The 19,248-nt window shown below is 50.9% G+C and overlaps 1 long non-coding RNA gene across 2 annotated transcripts; it reads left to right on the plus strand.

Annotated features, from left to right (window-relative positions):
• Positions 1-4,927: 4,927 nt before the first annotated feature.
• LOC111097896 lies at positions 4,928-12,965 on the plus strand. 2 transcript variants are annotated; one of them, XR_005367238.1, is made up of 4 exons: positions 4,928-6,691; positions 7,465-7,688; positions 8,811-11,294; positions 12,053-12,965. It is a non-coding gene; the product is annotated as an uncharacterized LOC111097896 (long non-coding RNA). The 2 variants fall into 2 exon arrangements; XR_005367239.1 differs by having other exon boundaries at positions 4,928-5,236; positions 12,053-12,964.
• The last annotated feature ends 6,283 nt before the right edge of the window (positions 12,966-19,248 follow it).

Below are 19,248 nucleotides of genomic sequence, written 5' to 3' on the forward strand. Positions count from 1 at the left end.
AAGCAGGCTCCATGCACCGGGAGCCCAACGTGGGATTCGATCCCGGATATCCAGGATCGCGCCCTGGCCCAAAGGCAGGCGCTAAACCGCTGCGCCACCCAGGGATCCCGTACACTGGCTTTTCCAGAGTGTTCTCTGACATAGTCATGGTTTGCTAAATCGGTTTTAAAAAGATTGTGATCAAAGATTGCAGAGAAATACGGAGTTGAGAAGTTCCATGTGCTTTTTTTTCTTTTTGGGGGGATTTTTTTTTAATGTTTGTGTTGTTTTCTTCTTTTTTGTAATCAGGAGATAACCCAGAACTGTGACTACGCTAATTTGCATCGTGAATATTTGATCAAACAAGCATTTTTTTGTTGTTGTTAATGGAGGGTCTTATTGATCAAATCTTCTGGGAGCTGCTAGGCCAGTTACTGGGGATCCCTCCACACCTTCCAGGGCCTGCAACTGCAACTATAAGGCGCCTGCTGGGGATCAGAGGAGGAGGGGAAGCTGCGAAAAGCTGAAAGGGCCAGATGAACTGATTTCCAGGACATTTCCCAGGCCCCTGCACTATGACAGGCATTATTTTTCTAGTTTTTCTTTCACTTGCCCTGGACTTGAAGAAGGTTAACGCTGGGGAGGAAAGGAGGGCAGGCCCCCTCGTTGGCTCTACTGGGTTAGCTTGGGGGCTATGCTGTATTTATTGTGCTGAACTGTATGTTTTCTCAGTGCCGGCGGCGGGTTTTAGCAACGCTCATGGGATTCATTCTTCTTGACACGTGATCACTGAGCTCCCACCCACATCCCTGTTAAATGCTGTCAAGCCTGGGCTGTAAAGTGTTACACTCCCGGGCCATCGAAGTGTTACACTCCCACTTTGGGCAACATTTCCGTAGAGAATGCTGGAGATTCCTCCCAGAGTCTCTAAATGGACCAAGTGTGGTCAGAGAAGTCTCTTCATCTTTCTTTTCGCGTCTCTGGTGCCCTCACACGGAGACTGAGGCAGTTATCTCACTCACCTTTCAGGGACCCTTCTGCCTTTAGCCCTTTTGAGTTCCAAGTGTGGGCAAGTCCTGACGGGCAAAGGTGAGGACACGATCACCCAGCAACTACAGAGTCCCAATGTAGGAGATGTTGGGATGTACAGTCCACCTGTATCTTTTAAGTCTGATCAAAGAATAACTCACCCAAGAGGAGTTGGAAATTCTTGCGACAATAAGCACACTAAAATAAGGGCAAGAATCCTAGATTCTGGACCCTTCTCTCATCAGTTAATGTATGACTTGTAACAAATTGCTACGGACTGGCCCCCCCACCCCGACCCCAAAACCAGATTCCTATGCAGCAATCCTCAGCCCCAGTGTGGTGGTACTTGGAGGTGGGGCCTTTAGGGGATAATTAGGTTCTGAGGGTGGAGCCTTCATCAGTGGAACTCGTGCTCTTCGAAAAGAGATGCTGGAGGGCTCTCTTGGCCTCTCTGGTCATGGAGGAAACAAGAAGTCAGCAGTCGGCCACCGGAGGTGGACTCTCTCGCCAGGCACCAAACCTGCTGGCACCTTGATCTTGGACTTCAGCCTCAGGACAGTGAGAAAGAAATTTTTGTTGTCGTTAAGCCACCCAGCCTATGGTATTGTGTCACAACTGCCAGAACCAACTAAAATACAAGATAATCCCGCCCTCTCTGAGCTTGTTCACACACTTGTAAAATGAGAGTCATGCCATGTGACTGCTAAGGTCCCCTATAGCCATTGAGCCATTGCATTCTGTAAATCTCTGACGTGAGTCCAGAGCTTGTTCTTGAAAGGATTTGGTAAATAAGAAAGAAGAGAAAGGCTCTTGCAGGCCAGAGGAACATCGGGCGGTGGGGCCTTAGGAACTGTGACGTGACCAAAGCTTTCTGATGGCTAGTAGAAAAGTAATAGAAAGAAGAGTAATATCTAACAACAATCAATAATGATCTACTCAGGGATTACTGTCCGTCACGTACACTTGATTATTCAACAGATACTCCTCGACACTTAGTCTGCGACAGGCTCTGTGCTAAGCTCAGTGGGTGCAGCCATGAACGGGAAAGAAATCGTTCCTGTCTTCAAGGAACCTGCATGTGTGCGCGTGTGCTGGGGCGGTGGGAATAGACACTAATCAATGGAATGAACGAGCAAGATGACTTGAAGAACTAAGATATTGGTGAGCAATACAGCCTGCATCACTAGAATAGCAACCCCAATAACATGAGGTTGTACAAAATTTAAAGTTTATTTTTAATCATATAACAGCCCAGACATAAGGAATCCGGGGCTGGTGTGATGATTCCACGCTGTCGGAAAACCTGGTTCTCTCTTTCTTTTTGTTCTCTCATCTCAACAGTATCTCCCCTGTCTGCTTGTTAGAGGTGAAGTCGGCGTTTCCATCTCTTAGCCAGGAGGAAGGAGAGGACGTGGCTTTTAAGAGTGAGGCTCAGAAGGGGCAGACTTCACGTCCACTCACATCACGTTGGCCAGAGCTTGTCACGTGGCGAGACCACCTGTCAGGGGACCTGGGAAATGTAGTCTTTATTCTGCAAAGCCACTCCTTAGCTAAAAATGAAGAGTTCTATGACTACAGACGTGAGGGAGAGTAGACACTGAGAAGTAACTAAGACTCGTATTCATAGATAAAGATAAATAATTCAAAGGGTAAATCAGCCAGATTAGCCTGGGTTATGCTGCAGTCATAACTGACCCCCAGGTCTTAAGTGTCATAAGACATATTGTTGTTTATGCCACATCCTGGGTAGAGGATGGAGAAGGACAGTACCCCTCATCATCATCATATAGGGGCTCCTCTTGGGTACTGCCAGGTACCATGTCAGAGGGAAAAGATATGTCTGGAAGGTCTTGCCTTGGCAATCGGAAGCTCAGAAGGGGCGCCCAAGTGGCCTAGTCAGTTGAGCTCCCAACTCTTGATTTGGGGTCCGGTCATGATCTCAGGGGTCACGGGATCAAGCCCTGCATTGGACTCCACACTGAGCTGGACCCTGCTTGGGGTTCTCTCTCTCCCTCTCCCTCTGCCCATCCCCACTGCTCATGTGCTTGCATGCTCTCTCTCTCTCTCTCTCTCTAAAAATGAATAAATAAAAATCTTTAAAAGCTTAGAGAATAATTTCTATTACTTTCGCTGACAACTCATTGTCTAGAACTAGGTGCACAACTCCACCCAACAGCAAGAAACACTGAGTATCTTCCTGTCCAGTCCATAGAAAAAGGTAGAACCAAAAATGTTAGGTAAATAGCACTGCTCACGACTCTGAAGGGTAATGGGACAGAGTGGCTTGGTTAGGGGAGGGTCTGCTTCAAATGCGTGGCCACGGAAAGCCTCTCTGAGTAGTTATGGGACCTGAGACTTGACTAATGAGAAATAGGTTATAAGCATGTGAGAAATCTGTGGAAAGAGTACATTTAAAAAAAAAAAAAAAAAACCTCATTGTGGTTGATATGTTGGGGGCCAAAGGAGACACAAAGAGGTCAATTAGCATTGATTACCCCTCCAAGTAGCCTAATAAGAAAGCATGATTACCTTCCCAGTTTTAGAGATGAGATTTACACAGAGAAGAACATAAATAACTTACCCCAAATCTACAGAGCTAGCAAATGGAAGCACCAGAATTTGAACTCAGACCATATGCCTCTTGTGAAGCTTTAACCATCGAGTTCTACCCTCATCCTCAGGCCTGGAGTAGACTTTCTCCAGGGGAGGACAAGTTTAGGACTAGCTAATTAGAGCATCACATCAAAGGGGGCAGGGGAAGACACGATGCCAAAAGAACCCACCAGAAGCCTGCATAGCAACCCGGGATTGTCAAGAGACTTCTCAGGAAAAAAAATCTGTCTTGTGAGTAGATGCTTAAAGTGAAGACGGAGTGGGGGATACACACTCCTGGCAGAGAGAGCAGTGTGCAGTGTGTGCAAACACTCAAGGGCTTGAAATAGGGCTGCGGGGTGTGGCAAGGCAGGAGCCAAAAGGTTGGCTGGGGCCAGTTTCGCTCACCAACAAGAAAGAAGAAAACACATCAATTATTCACACTTCTTTCCAATTACAATCTCCATCACAAAGTACTCCTGTCTTAGTCGAGCAGAGGCAGCTTCCCAAGTACGTCTGGAGATCATCGGAGCGGGGCAGCAACGCAGACCTGCTGGGGCCGAGACTGGCAAGCAGCAAGGGCCAGCCTTAAACTGGAATGGAATTTGGTTCAATCCCAGGGGCAAAGAGAAAAATAATCCACGAGTAAAACGCGGGGACTTGAAGCCCCCTCTGCGTCTTTCAGCTTTAACAACTGCTGCTCTGGGCTGCTACGGCGAAGTCGAGACACAGATTGACAGCTGGAAACAGCCAACTTTGGGGCCATCCAACAAGAGCACGGAGGGAGGCATCTTTGGTCCCAGGAAGGTGCCACTAACATCGGAGGAATCTTCCAGAACATGGACTGGACTGAGAACCCCAGCAAGCTTACCTTGGCCTTCGAGGCTCTGTCCGGCCCACCTAACAGTAAGGAATTAGGTCCAGCTCCCTACCTGGCCTCATCTCCCACTGCTCCCCTCTGCTCTCCCGTCACTGAAGCCTGGCTGGTCTTCTGGTGGCTCCTTGACATTCCCCTTTGTCCCCATCTTCATGTCTTTGCCCTTGACCCCTTGCAACTGGAACACTTTCCCCCAGACAGTCACAGGACCCATTCTTCCACCAAATTGGAGTCTGCTCCAACTCTACATCTTCAGGGAAGCCCTCTCTGACCGCCTCACCCCCTCCACGTCCACTAACTAGATTAATATCTTTGGTGCTTTTGCGTCATTTCTTGGTCTTCATGAGGCTTGCCACTCCCGACAGTACAGCGTACCTGTGTTTGTTTGTTTGTCTCGCCATGGATACAGTCGCCATGCAGACACTGTCTACCATTTCTACCTCTATATTCCCAGGATTTAGAACAGTGCCTGTCACATGAACAGCACCCGTTAAGTATCCGTGGGCTCAACGACGCTAATGGCAGAAACGTGTGCGGAGACTTGATACAAAGGGAACATAAAAACAACACAGTTACTGGAACTGGAGCAAAATGAGCCCTGGAATGAAGCCCAGTGAGGGAAGCCCCTCGGTGGCTGGCCTGAGGCTCCTCCCATGGGTTGTCCCTGGCGCTGGGCACAGCCGTGTCCTGAGAGGATCCCTCCTATGGATGGAGATTGGACGCGCGCGTGTCTAAGCTGCATGACTGCGATTCTCCTCTGTACGTCTTCCTGAGTCCAATTCACCTCTGGGGGTAGAGTGAGAACCCATCCCGCTGCGGGTAGAAACCTCTGGGGGTACCTCTGGGGTACCTGAAACCTCTGAGGGTAGAGTGAGGACCCATCCCGCTGCCAAAATCTATCAGCAACACTGCCTCGCCACCACCCATCTATTCCTACAGGACCCTTACTTCTGGGTGTAGGGCTCCTTGGCAAGAGACAGCTGTGATCATAAACATTAAAGAACGTGGAGCCAGGGAAGGCTGCTGGCCTCCTCCCCTGGTGCGTCACCAGGCCAGCCTGTGGTGGGCTGAGGGCCTGCCGGCCAGCTTGCTGTTCCCATGCAGGGCAGGTTGTGTCCAGGTCACAGCAACGAGCATCCCGACCACATACCTTGACAAGCACCGCAGCTCACTAGGATGATTACGCTCTCCAGAGGCCTCTTGGCTCAAGTCTGTGAAATGCACTGTGGCCACCCTTGGCTGTGGAGGTGCCACCCCCTGACTCCTGCCTCCCCTGGCCCACACAACCAAGGAACAATGACGGGAAATCGATGGCAATTGTACAGCATATACAATACGCCTGAGAGACTTCTGGATTTGGGGAGCCGGCATGAAGGCTCTGGTCCTCCTTCTGCCTCTGATTTGCCTTGAGACCGAAGGAGCATCACTGGCGATCCCAGAGCTCAGTTTCTCCTCCGTAAAACGAGGCCGAGAGTGCCCGATTTACCTCTCCCCACACTGTTATAAAGATTACTTGTGAACCTTAATTCTTACGTTGAGCACTGATCAGCAGTTATGACCACGTGAGGGGAGAGAGGGCGCAAGGGGTCAATGGGCTACCATTTGCCGTTTCCTCCCGAGTATAGACTATTATTATCTAACGCTTTCATCATAAGAATAATACCTCCTCATTACAGAGACTTTCAGATTTAAATTCCTGGGTAGAGCAATTTATATCAATGTCTTTAAAAAAATTGCATTGGCCACTGATCCAAACCAACTTCCCTCCTGCGAACTCTACTTCCTTCCACCGTCCACACAAGCCTTCGTTCTAGTGTCAGATAGTTGGTGCGATAAGGTCATTACACTAATATGTGGGTATTAAATATGCTGTACCTCCTCCAGCTACCACATGTGTATCTTAATAGAATTAAAAAAAAAAAAAAAACATCATCCAAGGAACAGGACGAATGGTGGACTTTCAGGCACAGTGATCTCGTGATTGGGAATTCAAGGAAGGTGGTCCGCTGCAAGTGTCACATCTTTATTCCTCAAAGTAAATTCAGTTTCAGGGGAATCACGGCCAGAGAACTTCGCTGCCATTCCTTCTGCCACTAGGCTCAGAGACTTGACGCTTCCCTTTCTCCGTGTACCTACCACAGCCCAGACGGGAACTATTTTGGAAAGCCAGCGTCAGAGGACGACAAGCTTGGTTATTCACGAGAAGGTGGAGAGGTGATTAAAATCGGGCACATCATTTTTCCCACAGTCCTCTTCACTTGCTGATTTCTAGTGGCTCCTGGCTTGCAACCTCAGACTCTACTAATTCTGGAAATACGGAATAGTGAGATAAATGCTGACCAGGGAGTCGGACGACCTGGCTTGGAAGCCCGGCTCTGCCACTTGCTTGACCTTCTCAAAGTCACTGAGTTTCTATGACCTCCTGCACCACACTTGCCTTTGCTGGGCTTTCACTCTCTCGCTATACAAGGAGCAGGGTCGGGGGTGGGGGGAGGTGAGGTCCGTACCTTTCCTAGTACTATGATTCAATACATTCTCGATTGATTTTATTTCAATTAATCCTGATTCAATCCAGTTTGCTACATTTCAATTCAATTATTTCCATTTAATCTTGCGATTCCATTTCATTCAGTTCAAGTCAATTCAAATAAAGTAAATTCCGCTGACTCCAATTGGATCCACTATTTCCTGGTGTCCTGAGTAATTTCTAGAGCTTGAGAGTCTAGGACCGAGCCGGGGGAAGGGCATGAAGGGGCAGGCAGGAAAGCCTCTGTAGCCCTGGCCCAGGTCTGAGTGAGGTGACCACTGGAATGCCCTTGGGCTTTAGAGAAGAAAGAATGGAGCATCGGAAAGAGGGTAGAATTGGGATTGCAGCATGGCCTTGTGACACCTGAGATGCCCTGCACTCATAACAGGCAATGGGTAAAACACTCTTGAATGAATGAATGGGAATTCCAGTGAATATAAACATCTCCTCCTTTCTCCAGATCCAGCTTTCTCTGCGACCTTGGCTGAGTCACATCACCTCCTTATTCTTGTGAGAGAAGGGCCGGTATTGCACTGGGCCGTCCAGATCGAAACCCCATGCCTGGGATTCCATGAGTCGTCCTGCTGTCTCCTGGCCAAGCTCCGAGTGCTCCTCCGAGGAACTGAGCTGAGAGAACAATGCCCCATGATTGGCTCTGGTGCGTCCCCAAGGGCAGAGCAGCAGGTGAGCAGGGGAGCCCTGATTGCAGGGCCCGTGATGAGCTGAGAGGGATTGATTAGCTTGAGCTCCTTAAGTCAAGTGGCTCCAAAGTTCCCCCAGTGTGCACATCCCTGCCCTTGGCCCTGTCCCTAGGGCCGCATGTTGTGTCCCCAGCAGCAGGCAACCTCCTCCATCTAACAGTCTCCTTTGTTTTCCCTTCCATGAATTGGGGTTTAAGGAGTTAAAAAAGAAAGAAGGGAAACACCTAGGGCATTAAATCCACACAAGGACCCCCTGTGAGTGGTTGTTACTACTCCCAGTTTATGGATGACTCAACCAACGCTCAGAGAGGGAGGTCAATGACCCAAAGTCACACAGGCAATAACTGCCAAAATCTTCAAATCTTCAAAGCCAGAGAGGTGATATATGAACAATAGGGTAGCAGGTGCATGCATGCCAGTTCCCTTCTCCCTCAGTCTCTGGTACACCCTTGACCCTCTATTTCCATGGCCTTTGGGTGCTGGTCAGCCAGCCACCCTGGGTTCACTCCCAGACCAGAGCCGGATCAGTCCAGGAAGCAGGGTGCAGTTCTGAACGGTGGTCCATCCTGCTAGGCCAGAGGCCATGCCCTATTTGGTCCTAAATAGGCCACATCCCAAGTCTAATGCGACAGCAGCAAGCAAGCAAGGCCCTGCATGAAAGCAAGAAGAAGGTGGGGTCAGTGGGCAAGTTGCTTTCTCGGGCCTCCCAGCGTCCTGCACCCCATGCACCCAGTTGTGAGGGGTCAATGCCTAAGGGACACTAATCAGAATACACAAAACCAAAGTCCTCTCTCTTCAAGGCCGGGATGGCTGGACAACGGAGAATGGGGACTATCAGATTATCCTATCCATCCTAGAGTTACTTACTCCCTCATCTCACCTTGGTAATTTGGTTCTTTGAGCAAGCTAAACAAATTTAAGATCCTTAAGGAGAAAAGAAGGGGAAAAACAACCAGTGTTGATGAAGTACGTCCTATGGTGGTCCTCCAACCTGGAGTGTGTGTAAGAATCCCCTGGGGTGAGTCAAGAAAAGGCTGATTTGAGAGCTCCCTTCCAGGGATTCTCATTCATTCGTCCCTGTGTTCTTTTATTTCTGTTTATCAAGCACGGTTCTAGGGGCTGGAGGCAGAGAAGCGCCACATCTCTATTCTCGCGGCATTTCCAGGAAAGAAAATGGGGAAAACAGGCAGTAAAAAATGAAGCAGCGTACTGTATGTATATCAGGTGATAAAAGCCATAGGGAAACATGGAGCAAAATAAGGGTTGAAGGAACCCTCGTAGGAGTCGATGGAGGGTCTGTATTTTAAACAGGTGCAGCAGGGCGGTCTAACGCCGGAGTCCTCGGACACCATGAAAAACACAGGCCTACTCCAAGTCCAAATCTCCACATGGAGGTTTCATTTAATACTCACACCAGTTAGGATGGTTATGGTTGTCACTACTCACACTTAACAGATGGGAAGACTGAGGTTCAAAGAGAAAAATCTGTCAGAAGTATCCCAGTTACTAAGAAGCAGAGTCTGGCTTCAGAGTGTGCTCGTTTCCTTTCACATCACATTAAGGAATGGGGAGAGCTGCGGGCAGGACGGCTGGCTTCAGAGCTGCGTCCCTGCATCATCCCTAATGTCACTCCTTCCGTTTGCAAAGCCCCTTCTGGCCCTTTGTCTCCTCGGAGGCTCACCACCCTGGGGAGGAGGGTGCGGCCCCTGCTCTCCCCGTCCATGACTCCTCCACCTCAGGCACTGACCCCCCCAGCCCTGCAGGGACCCACTAACCTCACCCATGACTGGCCTGATTAGGTACATCCACCCCGGAAACAGGGAATGGTCTCGCTGGCCCTCGGATTCTTGGGACCCGTGTGCCCAGATTGAGTGTGAGGCTTTCCCTATCCCTGTTGGGTTACCCAGTAGATACAACTGGCTGTTGGTCTGGGTTCCCTGAGCCCCAGCCTGCCTCATCTACTTCCCGGGTGGCTCAGACCTTCCCCTGCACTCTCTGTTTCCATCTGAGGAGCTTCTCCAAGCGGGTAGACCGCATCTGCTGAGGATAACGATAGCAGCAATGATAAAAATACTGTAAACACTTAGGACAGCGGTGGCCACATAGCAAGGGCTCAGTAAATATGTGTTTAATGAATGACAAAGAGCTATAACTAACTCTAATATGTGCGTACTATGCTCCAGGCGCCACGTGGGAGCTTTCTCCTTGACTTCTCACAAGAGTCCCAGTTCACGTAAAAGTGAACCGAAACTTAGAAAGGCCAAGTTACTGGCTCAGGTTCACAGAGTTGGGAAACAATCCAGCTTGTGTTTGACCCCATGTCTGTCTGATCCTAAAACCCATGCCTTCCACCACCATCCATCATCAGGAAACAAGACTCAATGGTCATAATCGGCTCCCTCGTCAGCCTCGCCCATCACCCATGTCTAGAAGCCCCCGCGGCATTACAGGATATGCTAGATGAGGTCGTCTCGAATAGTGTTGACTCAGATCAAGATGCACTTTCCCCACCACTTCAGCCACTATTCATCAGACTCTTGGGAAGCTCATTGTGAGGCCGACCATAGAGCCGATGAGCTGCCTTTGGCCCTGATCCCATCAGATTCTTCAGTCTTTATCAATCTAGCCGATGTCTCAGCATAGATCACAGCTCATCCCGTTGACGGTGGTTTCAGAGCATGGCTGCAAACATCTTTAAAACTCCATCCATGAGAGGTGGAGCCACGTGCCTTGCCCCTCTAATCTGAGGAGGCCTACGGCTGCTTTGACCAGATTGCAGGAAGTGGTGTTGCTGCGTGATTTCTAAGGCGGGGTCATAAAAGGCCACCTAGCTTCTACTGTTTCACTAGAACATTCACTCTTGGAGCCCCTGTGCTGACAAGGAACAGTCCACATACCCGGGAGCCACCCTGCTGTGAGGGCGCCTGGTCCACGGGGAGAGTTAAATATGGGTGATCTGGTGAGCAGTATCGGAACGAGACCAGCCTGTGAGTCACCCCAGCTCAGGGGCTAGACCAGCCTCTAGACTTCTTGAGTCTTCCCAGCTGAGGCTCCAGACCCTGTGAAGCAGAGACAAGCATCCGCGTGTACCCTGCCCAACTTCCTTCCCCACAGAATCCAGAAGCATGGTACAAGGGTGGTTGTCTTCGGTTACTAAGTTGTGAGGTGGGGTGGTACCCAGCAACGGACAACGGGAACGCCGTCTACATAGCCGGGGCCAGCTGAGGAGCTAAAGGCTAAGGGCACAGGAGTCACATAGCACTGGGGTTGAATTCTAGATGAGGCCACCTTCCAGACCAGGCAAGTTATTTCACGCCTTTGAACTTTACCCGTCTCATCCCCCCAGTAGTAATAACGATGGTACTGCGGTCCAAGAGCTATTGCACGGTTAAGCGAGAGGATGTGGGGGGACCTTCACTGGCTCTGGCCATTGTCATGGGACGTCTCAGCGAGTGCAGTTATTACGCTAACACCTTGCAGAGGAGGAATCCAAACTCCGAGAAGTGAAATGACTCCCCCAAGGTGACACGACTGACCGGGCCTCTAAACTTCATTGCTAGCGCTTCAGAGCCTCGGCGCCAGGGACATGGTGAGTTCCCAGCTGAGCCGAGTCATTTTCAAGGGGCTTGGGAAGGGAGGGAAATAGCACTGATCTTTTGGCCCCTAGAAAGCACCTAAGGAGACACAGATGAACTTCTCTTCCTGCACGCCCACTGTCGAGAGCCCCGAGTACCAAATTAGAGGGACATCTTCCCAACATATTCCCAAACCAGTTTCCCTTAAAGCAAAGCTAAAAAAAAAAAAAAAAAAAAAAAAAAAAGATGTGATACTCTAAATGTCATCCTTTCCTGTGCTGGTAAGCAGCTTATTTAGCCCAGTGTGTGGCCACCTTAAGAGCCAGGAGGAGAGAACCTGCTGCTGGAGTTATCTCTGGGAGCACAGGGCAGGGGTGTTGACTGAGTCCCTGGGATGCTGGGGAGAGAGAGGTAGGGGAGGTGGCAGGGGAGGGTGAGAAGAGGGATAGGCATGCATTTTCCTTTTTTTTTTTTTTTTTTGCTCTTTCTATTTTTTATTTATTTTTATATTTATTTATTTATTTATTTATTTATTTTGTTTCTTTTTTTTAAATAAATTTATTTTTTATTGGTGTTCAATTTATCAACATACAGAATAACACCCAGTGTTCATCCTGTCAAGTGCCCACCTCAGTGCCCGCCACCCAGTCACCCCCACCATCACCCACCTCCCTTCCACCACCCCTAGTTCATTTCCCAGAGTTAGGAGTCTTTCATGTTCTGTCTCCCCTTCTGATATTTCCCACTTTTTTTTTTTTTTTTCTGCGCGGAGATGCTAGAGGCTCAGAATATGACAGTGGAAGGAGGCGATGTATTCTGTTCAACTCCCAACATTTTACAGATAAGAAAACCTTGGAGGTCCAAGGACCTTGGATGGATGTGGACAAGGGCAGCTCCTAAAACCAACAATCCACTTGCATGAACTGGCTTTAGAGAGATTCCTTAAGTAGCCCAACCACATACGCCCGGGGTCTCTGCAGCACAGGTGGCGTCTCTCTTGTACGGATGAGCAAACCGAGGCTGAGAAGATGAGCATCTCACTGGAGCTCACGCAGGAAGTTGGCCTGAGAGCTCAGCTTACAGCCTGGTCAGCGGAGCCTGGGTTTTATCTTCCTGAGCAAGAGACTAACTCACTACTTTACTGCCCAGAAATTCACAGGTCAGGAGTGTCTTTCCTCTGTAATAACTGGATGTGTCAGTTATCACAGAGTTAGAGACGCGTGTGCCCGTGGAGGCTGGGAAAACAGGAAAAGGTGTGATAATTAAATAGAAAAGATGAATTCTTTTATTAGAAACGATCACTTCTCCTACAAGAAGAAACCGATGTCCCAAAGGGTAGAGCAACTTTCTGGTTAATGGAAGGGATAAAGCTGTATAAAGAAAGGGACAAGAGCTTGGGATATCAGTGGACGCACATGGCCCTGCCAGGCTAGATGTCTACCAGTCGAGCGTCCTCACTTAGATTACCTTGGTTTCCTCGTGTAGAAGTTAGGAGTAAACATTACCTTGCCATATGCTTGCCTTAAGGATTAAACACACAACAGCTAGCATGTAGGAGGACTTCCATGCTTTTCTTCCTAAAAGGAAGACCCAAGACTCAAAATAGTGTTCTTTAATCCCAGCTTCTTTGGAAAATTGAGATTTCTTTTTTTATTATTTTTATTTTTTTTAAGGTTGTATTTATTTATTCATGAAAGACACAGAGAGAGAGAGAGGCAGAGACACAGGCAGAGGGAGAAGCAGGCTCCCTGTGGGAACTCGATCACAGGACCCCCGGACTCGATCCCAGGACCCCGGGGTCCCCCCCTGAGCTGAAGGCAAACACTCAGCTGCTGAGCCACCCAGGTGCCCCCCAAAATTGGGATTTCTGGAGGAGACTATGTAACAACCTTGTGGGTCCCTGTTTCCTATCTTTTGAGGTAGATATACCAGGTGAAGCAGCCGCCCAGCTCACAATGCCATCATCCCCACTTTAGGGGTCTCCTCAGGGGATAGCAGTGGGACCCTGAAGGCCATGCCCCAACCCCTGGCCCTAGCAAGTTGGCCCAGAGGGAGCTCCTGCGTCTAAGCCCCTGGATTTGCACACCAGAACGAAAGGAAGAGATGGAGTGTCTTCCTGGTGGCAGTCATGGGACACGACTGATGAGAACCACAGGGAGCCACACTCTGTGCCTCAGGGAGGAAGGCAGTAGAAGAGAACGGAGGGCATATTCAGGGATGAGAGGGGCAGGAGAGCCGCCAGTCTGTGATCCAGCTCTGGCCGTCACCCACGGCTGGCAAGATGTCCCTGGGTCCTTCCAGGAAGTTACTTCCCTCTTGCCTAGGATTTCTTCCCATTGGGTTGAATTGGTCGATGGTTAAGCCCTCCCTTCCCTTCGAGCAGCTGTAATTCTCTGATGCGGACTAAAAGACCAACTGCTACTCTCGTCCCAAAATCCAAGACTGGAAGAAAGGGAGACTTTGTAGACCCCACGGTAATACGCCCGAGATAAAGAACGTCTGAGAGAGCCCTCGCATCCACCTCCCTTGGGCAGCCCCCCTCCCGAACCTAAGAGCACAAGGAACACCTTTCCCCTGCAGTTAAACAGCATCTCAAACATTTTAGTGCTGCTTGTTGTATAGGAAACTTAGAAGACTCCTACCTGGAGGTGTTTTCCTTTTTGCCGTCTTTCTAGAACCTGGTATCCTTGCCCTTCCTGGCTTATACCTGCAGCCTTCTTCACGGAGTCCACCTCTGGAAGAACCTGTCCCATCCGCAATCTGTTGTCAATCAAACTTCAGAGCAAGAGCTGCAAATTCCAGGGTCCTCACTCCCTCCTCACCCTCCCCCTGAAGCTAGAGCTCACCAGGGACTACCCTCCTCCCCACTCTAGGGATCTCCCAGTACCTGCGTGGGGTGCTCCTAATGTAGGAAACCCTGCAATCTGGTTCACCGAGCACTACTTTCAGCACCTGCAGTGAGCCGGGTGTAGGGATATGTACTGGGGAGGAAATAAAAGTGGAACATAGGTGACCGCTGACCCCTCGCAGGTCCCCATTCGGGTCGGCAGGAGGCCACAGACACAAATAGTGAGGATCTGCTAGGGGATGTGTCATCATCCAGGTGGGCACTGAGTTATCTGAGCAAAGGGAAGGGCAGATTGCCAGCAGGACTCCTGGGAGGGCTTGGCTGAGGTCAGCGGAGCCGCGTCTTTGATCCACCGGCCACCTCAGGGCTCTGTAGCTTCGGGCAAGCGAAGTGTCCCTGGCGTGTCAGGTTCCTCCTCTGTCAGATGGCAAAGATAGTGATTCCCCCACAGACCTGTACGGCTTAAGTGACGTCATACACGAAAAGTACCTGAACCAGTCAGTGGAGGGTCAGATTGTGTGCTCGATTCTTTAAGCAAACTGAAGGCTAACAGTCTATCTCACATTTGACACTGAAAAATGTAAAAAGCATCCTTCATTCGTGGCACACGTGAAGGACGTGGGTGGCATTTGGCCCTCAGGCCATGGCCTGCCAAGCCCTGCTCCGGGAGCAGGCCAGAGGCTGGGCTGTGGAGGATACCACGGGCCTCGCCCAGCAGGCTGCACAACTCCAGGTGGGGATGTGCCACTTTGAGTTTGCTTGTGACAGAGCAATGTGCAGCACCGACTGGGGGCGAAGGGGGCCGAGTCTAGGCTGACAGTCCAAACACAGGATTACGAGCATGGCTACCGAGGTGGTCCGTGTGTGGCGACAGTAAGGGTGAAGGTGCTGGGAGATCCCTAGGGGCAAAATGAGTGCCACTGGCTGTCTGGATTGAGGCGGTGACGGGAAGGAGGGACCGAACACCCCATGCATCTGCTTATCCGGTGACGGAGGATGCACCTCCACATAGAGTGGAAGTGAGCGCTCCATCCCCAGAAGCAATCAAACAGCATGGATTCCAGCCTCGCAGGCGTTCTGTGGACGGAGTGGATGGAGAGAGGGGCAGGTAAAGCCTCGCCTTGCTCCTGGGGTCCACGATCCTCTTTATCAATCGAACAGGAGCAAACAAACGATTTGTTTAGTCAATGATGGATAGAGACAAACCTCACCCCTCAATACAAATCACCTTAATTTCACAGAAAGCTGTCTATTTTCTGAAGTGTTCACATCCATTATCTCTCTGGGGGCCCGGAAAAGGACTCTGCAACGTGAAAAAATGCTAGACGAACGTGCAATTGTGTTATTATGGCCATTATTATTTTTAAAACAGGCTGCAATCCAGTATAAGAATTCTCCATTTGATTTCAAACGTAGCGCTGTCCCTCTGACTTGGGCCCAGCGAAGAATTCATTTCTCTACCCTCCTCACCTCTTGGACAACACCTGGCACATCGTAATCACAGCCATATTCCTAGCAAGAGTGGAAAAAAAAAAAAAAAAGAAGACGAAGAAAAGAAAAAAGTGTGAGATCCTAGGCATGGGGACCCAGCTCAGAAAACATTATATGTTCTCATTCATTTGGGGAATATAAATAATAGTGAAAGGGAATATAAGGGAAGGGAGAAGAAATGTGTGGGCAATATCAGAAAGGGAGACAGAACGTAAAGACTGCTAACTCTGGGAAACGAACTAGGGGTGGTAGAAGGGGAGGAGGGCGGGGGGTGGGAGTGAATGGGTGACGGGCACTGGGGGTTATTCTGTATGTTAGTAAATTAAACACCAATAAAAAATAAATTAAAAAAAAAAAAAAAAAAAAAAAGAAAGCATTCATCCCCCAGCGGTCACCATTCACCATGCGCCCTGGGGGGCAGGCATGTCAGGCCCCCTGGTGTGGCCCTTTCCCAGAGGAGAAAGTCGAGGCCCAGCCAACCCCAGCGGGTCCGCCCAAGGTCACAGGGTCAGAGCTGTGACTCCAGCCACCACCCCTCCCCCCGCCCACTGGACGCGGGGACGGAGCTCGCTGCAGAGGGGGGACCCCCGGGCTCCGGGCTGCAGCAGGTGGTTGGTCGACCGCGTCTCCATGGGAGGGTCGCCCCCAGACGCGGTGCTGGGGTGTCGGGGCGGCCGCTGCGGCCACGGGCCAGCAGAGGGCACTGCGGGCACCTCCGGCCCCTCCGCCCGCGCTCGGGAAGCCCGGGCCACCGGCGGTGCGCGCGTCCGTCCGCGGGAGGGAGGGAGGGAGGCGGCGGCCCGGGCTCAGCCAAGCGGGGGCATCGCCCGTCACCCCGAGGGACCTGAGGGCGGCGTCGGCCGCGGGCGGGAGGGGACACCGCGGCCCCAGGAGCCCCCTCCCTCCGCCATCGGGCATGCTCCGGGTCTGGGGTCTGGAGTCTGACAGGGGCTGGGATGCCCTGAGGCTGTGGCCACGCCCCTGGGCCGCCAGTTTGCGGCCTGAACCAGCCCTGCAGCCCCCGGGAGCCCCCTCCCTCCGCCATCGGGCATGCTCTTGGGTCTGGGGTCTGGGGTCTGGCCCGGGCTCCGACGCCCTGAGGCTGTGGCCACGCCCCTGGGCCGCCAGTTTGCGGCCTGAACCAGCCCCATGGCCCCGGGAAGCCCCTCCCTCCACCAGGCTGCTGCAGGAGCGAGCTCCGGGCCTGGGGTCTGGGGTCTGGCCTGGGCTCTGACGCCCTGAGGCTGTGGCCGTGCCCCTGGGCCGCCAGTTTGCGGCCTGAACCAGCCCCGTGGCCCCAGCGAGCTCCCTCCCTCCACCAGGCCACCGCTCAGGGAAGCTCCGGGGCCTGGGGGCTGGGGGCTGGGGTGTGACCCGGGCTGGGATGCCTTGAGGCTGTGGCCGCGGCCCTGGGCTGCCAGTTTGCGGCGGGAAAACGAGGCGCGACCGGATGGCAGCTGCAGACAGACGTGCCGCCCGCCTGCGCTTCCGAACCCGCAGCCCTTTAGGGCGACCCAGCGTCGCTGCCTGACTGTGGGTGCGAACGTGGAACACCCCAGGGATGCCCCCCGCGCACCACGAGGGCTGGTGGCTCCATCCTCTGAGCGCACAGAGGCGTGCCCACCTGCCAGCACGCGCATGGGAATGAACACGAGCCCATGTGCCCACGCACACGCCTTGGATCCAATGCAAATCCGACCCATTAACCCAGACGCATGCCGGGCTACAAGGCTGTGTCGGTGTGAACCCACAAGGCCTGAATTCTATCACCAGCTCTTCCACACATCTGTGCAACCTGCAGCAAGATACGACTCCCTTCTGGACCTCAGGTTTCTCATTGGTGAAACAGAAGTGAGCCTGGTTTCTTAAGATCGTGCAGGTGCTCTCTCAGGAGTTGGGGAACCAAGTCAAGTTCCCCCGGGAAGGGTGAGGCCCTCCCGGGTCCTCCCACCCTAGAGGAGGCTCAGCTGGGCGGCCAAGTCCAAGTCCCTGGACCCAGACCAACATCCCCAGGGATGCTCTGCTCTAAAAATGTGCAAATCTTTAAGTCAGTGTGCCTATGATAGTCTCCGTACAAGCACAATCACACTGAACGCAGAGCTTCTTTTTCTGTCCTCCTTTTCCACTTAACTTTAGCATTTCATAAACATCTTTTAAAATGGCCACAGAATGTTTCCTTATATGGCTATCTGTACCTCTCTAATTTTCTATTTCATTCTCCTCCCCCCACCCTTTGGCTACTATAAATAATGCTCCGGGGGGGAAAAAGAATCTTCATGCATAGATCCTTTCTCTATTTTTGGAATCTTTCTTTAGGAAAAAAAAAAAATCTCAGAAATTAAATTACTAAAATAAAATCATATTTTAAGACTCTTCGTGCACATTGCCAAATTGTTTTCCAAAAACAGTTGCCCTGGTTTACACGTCTCCCGGCAATGCCTGAGAATCTCGATCATCCCATTCTCGAAAGCATCGGCTGGGCCATCCTCTCCTCGGTTTCATTTAAACTTTGTTAATTCAATAGGCGAAAAATGTTATCTCATGGTTTTAATAAGCGTTTCTTTGATTATTACAGAGAATGAACATGTTTTTCTTGTGTTTGTTCACCAGTTGTATGTATTTCCCTCTTTTGAGAATTGTCTTTTTGTGCCCTCTGCTCACTTATCTGCTGGGGTCTTCATCGAATTTAATTGATTTGCATGCGCTCTTTACATAATAAAGATAGTAATCCTTTGTCATATTTGCTGTGGGTATTTTCCCAGTTTGCTTTATGTCTTTTCCTTTGTGGTATCTTCTATCACTTCTAAATCTATACAGCCACCCATCCTCCAGAGAGTTGATAAATATTCATTTCTAAATCCTGATTTTTTTTTCCTGGGATGATTTGATTCTATAAGCTGAAGATTCCAGGAGACCAGGAATCTATGGTTCTTTGCTTCCAAGATGAGTGCTGCCAGCACTGGGTTATGTTTCACAGAATAGGCTTTCTCACCTGTTCCATATTTCCTGTATACTGTCTCTCCCTCTTCGGAGCACGAGTTCCACGCGGGCACAGATTCGGCCCGTGTCATTCTCCCTGAATCCTAGGAACCCAGCACAGTGCCAGGCACATGGTGACCGAGCACTAAACATCTACTGCTCCATTAACTCCCCGATCCTGTTCCGAGCCCATGAGAACACTCCGGTTCTGGTTCCTCGTCCGAGCACACAGCATGGCTGGCCAGGGGTACAAGGCCCCCTGGAACAGTTTTATCAGAAGGGCAACAACAGTTGAATTAAAAGTGTGAAAGGACGTGGTATTTAGGAATAATAGAGAGTGGAGCGTGCCAGGGGCCCAGGATGAGTGGCAGAGCTGGAAGCTGTGGCTGCACATTGCGGCTGGACTCGCCTAGTGGAGGGCTCTGAATGTCCCTATTGGAATTTCAACCACAACAATTCCATTCTCCACTGAGCAGCCAGACTGATCTTTGTAAAAGGTGAATCTGATCATGTCATTCCCCTGCTTTACATCCTGCGAAGGCTTCCCTTTGTGCTCAGGATATGGCTGAGGACCTTATTATAGTCTACAGGGTCCTGCCTGCCTCATTCGGGCACCCCCTGCCGTCCACCCCATGCTCACCACCCCAGAC

This window comes from Canis lupus, chromosome 11 (assembly GCF_011100685.1).
Source record: "Canis lupus familiaris isolate Mischka breed German Shepherd chromosome 11, alternate assembly UU_Cfam_GSD_1.0, whole genome shotgun sequence".
Lineage (NCBI taxonomy): Eukaryota > Metazoa > Chordata > Mammalia > Carnivora > Canidae > Canis > Canis lupus.